Genomic DNA, 4,671 nt, shown 5'->3' with positions numbered 1-4,671 from the left:
AGAATGGTAGGAAACGTAGGTAAAGGTGATGGCGAATCTTAATGAGAACTGCCAACACAGTAAACAAAAAAATAATAAAGAAAGAAAAGCTGAGCATGGTGGCAATTGCCACCACCCCGTTTCAAAGGGGGCGCTCCTATCCATCCATCCATCCATCGTGCGGCTTTTGGCGCGCTATGCAAGCCGCGCCGTTCGCCCAGCCAGTTGGCAGGTGCGCGCGGGCGATTTGAGCGTGATTTGTTTGTGCGACTCTCGATGCCTCGTAGTGTTGAGAAAAAGTGACGTCTGTGCAGCACGTGTGATAATGCCGACAAAAAAAGGTCGCACGTGTTTCGTGCCGCTCTGCAAAGGTGGCTACAAGTCGTCGAAAGAGAAAGTATCGTTGTTCCGCGCCCCGTCCGACCCTCATCGGTTGCAAGAATGGGCTCGATATATAAAGCGAGATGACAAGGCTCTCGATGAAACCTGTGTCGTGTGCTCAAGGCATTTCGACGAACGCTACATTCAAAGGACGTTCAAGCACGTCATAGACGGGAAGGTTGTGGAAATTGATCTCGAGCGGCCAGCGCTCACCGATGATGCCGTTCCGACGATATTTCCTGCTCCTTCCTACATGACGAGGCCTGTTCCCCAGAAAAGGAAAGAAAGGATAGCGGACAACTGTCCGCACCAAAGCGCATGGCATCAGGTAACGGAATAAACAACTACCCTGCAGAAGTCAGTGATGAAGGGTGCACATTAGAACTGCAATCGCACGCACCGCATCCGTTTCGTGACATTGTCCCGCCGTCATCATCTTGTTGTAGAATTGTTTTGATGAACGATCCTGCCGCTCTGTGCTTCGGGTGGCACATCAGTTTGGAGCCAAGTGACGTGCGCGTGATCAAGCAACGTTTTCGGCTTGCGCCGAAGCAGCTGGGTACATCTGCACATTGCACTGCAGAAACAACAAAGTTGAAGAATTTCATGTGCAGTGTCAAGAGGAGGCCGTCGCAGCGTTGATGAAGGCAGATAAATTGCAACTATGTCCCGGCTGTGAGATTGAACCTCTCTCACCTGGCCAACATACACAGTATGGAAAAGCATGCTTCTCGAAAACCTGTGCTGTGACGACGACCGATGGAAATACTTGTCTACGATGCAAATACTCAAGAAAGCTCATCTTGAACCAGTTCAGCAGGCAGCATAAGCAGCGACTAGCGACTTTGAAACAAATAAATGCAAGGAAGCGAAAATCCCTTGATTTATTCCGAGCCAAAAAAAAAACTTTCTAAGCTCAACAAGACCGTCGAAGACCTCCGGGCACTCACGCAGTCCATCCCAACTACTGTGCTGGAGGATAAAATCGCAGGCCTTCCTCCAAAGCAGCGCCTTGCTTTGAAGGCATGTTTCGAGGCAGCTTCCAGAAAGTCAACCCGGGGCATGCGGTTCGATCAGCTGTGGGTGTTGGAATGTATCCTCATGCGTATGAGGAGCCCGCAGCTGTATGAACATGTCAGGCGGCACGAGATTATGGCCTTGCCTAGCAAGTCATGCCTGGACAAGTATTTGCAGGGATTTAAGAGCACATTTGGGTTTAATGACAGCGTATTCTCTACACTTGAAAAGAAGACAAATGAAATGTATGAAGTTAGTCGCCATGGGGGCCTTGTGTTCGACGAGATAAAGCTCTCCGAGAACATTAACGTGATGGGCTCTGGTGAACTTAGCGGTTTTGTTGATCTCGGCCCATTTAGCGATGAAAGCAGCAAGACCGTGCTCAGTGATCATGGCCTCGTGATAATCTTCCAGCCATTCCAAGGTGCGTGAGTCAATCAAGGTTGTGCAATTGTGTTTTTATTATACAAAAGTTACTACTTGTGTATGTTCAGGAGTTAAATGTTTGAGAACGAAGCAGATGTTTTCTTTAAATGCTTTTCACTGACACCACGCCTCTAGTACTTACACTATTTTCCTCACAATACAATGGTCTATATTTGCAGGAAAATGGACACAAATTCTCTGGGTATTTGCTGCCAAAGGCAATGTGAAAGTTCCTATGCTTTCCAAAATACTTCTTGAAGCCACGATACTTGCCGAGAAATCGGGTCTTTTTGTCGATTTCTGGACAAGTGATGGAGCTCCCTGGAGCCTGTGGAAGCTCTTCGGCATCAAAGGTAGGTTGATTGCTGCATTAAAACTGCTTAAAAGGTTTTGTTCTGTTTAGCTCATCAGTTACTGATCCTGCTTTCTCATCTGTGCAGCTTCTTGAAAGGAAATCAAGTGTAAAGTGCCCCACCCTCTAAACAAAGAAAGAAGTATCCACTTCATATCGGACTTCTCCCACCTGGTGAAGTATGTGCGGAATGCTTTTGTTGGAAAAGGCTTACAAATTCCAGCTGGATATGCTCATACTTATGTAATAGAGGAAGCCTGGAAAATGGACAAAGAATCTGTGACATTGAAGGTTGTCACGCCGCAGCTAGCGTGCGTCGTGGTAAAGTGTGAGGAGTGTCGCCGAAAGGGAGCAGGGGAATGCGCAGACAAAAGGAGAAGGACTTAAAACTGCGTAGCGTGCGAGGGTCGTGCTTCTCGGCCCCAGCGAGTTGGGAACGGTTTCTTCTAAGAAGTCTGTCCGAAACCCGAGACGACGACAGGACGGCTGGGGGGGACTGGCGCTGTTCTTGGTTTCGCTCTTGCTAGCTGGCCAGAGCGGCTAACAGTGGAGCGTGTGTTTTAAAATAGTGTTTGTTTCTTCTTGTTGTAATAGCTTTTAGTTAGCCATGGCTACTTACAGTGAGGCATGTGTTTTATATTGTTTACTAGTCATTTGCCTTGTGACCTTTTACTTCTAAACGACGGCGGGAAAGTCGTCTATTGGCTAAAAAGTAAGTTTTGGGGGGAGGATTGTTTATTGGCGGAGGATGGAGTTTTGGCGCGAATGTGACGAGATGGGTGCGCGCGAAGGAGAGCGCCGAGGTTGGGTGTGTGGCAGCCGGACAGATCGGTCGTGTGTGGCCGGTGGTGATCCAGGGGCCGAGAGCACAGAGTTGGAGACGCGAGTTAGTTGAGCGGCGGCCGGACGGGTTGGCCGTGTGGTGGCCATCGGTGGTCCGGAGTCGTGGAACTTTTGAGGTTTTATTTTTAGTTGAAGTGGAGAGGCCGTTATCCTTTCAGCATATGTAAATAAGTTGTGTATACATTTTTAATAAATAATTTCTTGATGGAAGCCTTCCAAGTGCCTCACCATCCGAAGACCTGCACACCTGTCTAAACTCACCAGTCGCAAAGTACGTCCCCCGGGTCACTCACGAGACCCGCCCTCTAAGACTCCGCATCAACATCAAGGAGAACAACAACATCGAAGAGAGGGGAAAATTCGTGACTGGCGCAGCCGACAGGATTCGCAAGGGACCGCTGCTTTGCGACGGGAACGAGGAAGACACAGGCAACTCAGGTTGAGAAGACGTCGATTTGGTGAGCTCACAAGGAATGTTTGCTCTTGGGTGGCGAAGAGGAGTCGAAAACCGGACGTCAAGAAAGAAGAAGGCACAAGAGACAGCAGAGGGATCTTCACCGATCATCACCGATCATCGCAGCTTCGACACCGATGTAGGTGGGGAGAGGAATCGTGGACACCAACAGAGGAAACGAGGACAGACTTAAATTGAAGGGGACTTGAGAGTGTGGCGGCGTTACGTAACAGGACTTGTGGCGTGTCAGCGTGAAGTTGATTGTGAGAGAACTCTTGAACTTGGTTTGATTGACGATCTTTGAAGAGAAGGCGGCGAAAGAAAAACGGTGAGCGAACAGCGCTGCTCTCAACTTTGTGCTTTATGCTTACGAGGGGAAAGAGTAAACTACTGTCGCCAAAGATGGATAGTAGCACGACTGAGGGAATGAGCGAGACAAGCACGGAAAACGGCCAATCTGGACCCAAAATGCAAATTGAATTAGAAATTGAAAAGATGAGGCCAGAGAGGGCCAAAATTGAATTCGAGACAGAAAAATTACGCAGACAAGGCACAGCTGATCTTTCAGAGGGGAAAGAAGCAGCAAAATACTCCACAATGCTGAGCACCGTACTGCCTCGAATGCCAAAAGATGAGTCGCTTATTCCGGGGTGGTTCGATTCGGTGGAGATGTTGTTTCACTCTTTCAGAGTGCCGGAAAGCGTGCAGTCTATCACTCTGATCCCGTACCTCACTGACCGCATGCGATCAATGGCGATGCAAAGTGGGACGAAAGAAATACTTCACTATAAACAGCTGAAGGAGGTAATTTTGAGGGAGTTGCGATTAAGTCCGGCAGAATACAAAAGAATGTTTGACACGGCTACGAAAGGACCGCAAGAATCATGGCGCCAATTCGGCTACCGACTGCGCAGCTATTACTCATATTATATCTGCAGTAGAAAAGTGACCGAAAAGGAGGAGCTGATGGAGCTGGTAGTGGTTGATAAAATGAAAGAGGTCCTGTGTAATGACGCGCTCCGACAGATAGCTCTCCAAGAAAACAAAAATTGGCTTAAAATCGACGGACTTGCCGAGGTGGCCGAGGCTGTGGAGAGCAGCCGCGGGAAGACACCAGGGACTGGCGGTCCAGGCATGAGGACGGTCAGTGGTGAAGGATGTAGAAGAGAGGTGGCTGGAACGTCGCAACTTCACAGGGAAGGACAGATGGAGGTTAAGT

General features: G+C 48.8%; 1 pseudogene; it reads left to right on the top strand.

The window, feature by feature from the left end:
- The first annotated feature begins 304 nt into the window (after positions 1–304).
- Positions 305–2,251, top strand: LOC149369480 (uncharacterized; annotated as a pseudogene).
- Positions 2,252–4,671: the final 2,420 nt, after the last annotated feature.

Source organism: Amblyomma mixtum, chromosome 1 (genome assembly GCF_055824585.1).
Source record: "Amblyomma mixtum isolate Tamu chromosome 1, ASM5582458v1, whole genome shotgun sequence".
Classification (NCBI taxonomy): Eukaryota; Metazoa; Arthropoda; class Arachnida; order Ixodida; family Ixodidae; genus Amblyomma; species Amblyomma mixtum.
The sequence above is the reverse complement of the archived record's forward strand: the minus strand, read 5'-3'. Positions and strand labels throughout refer to the sequence as shown.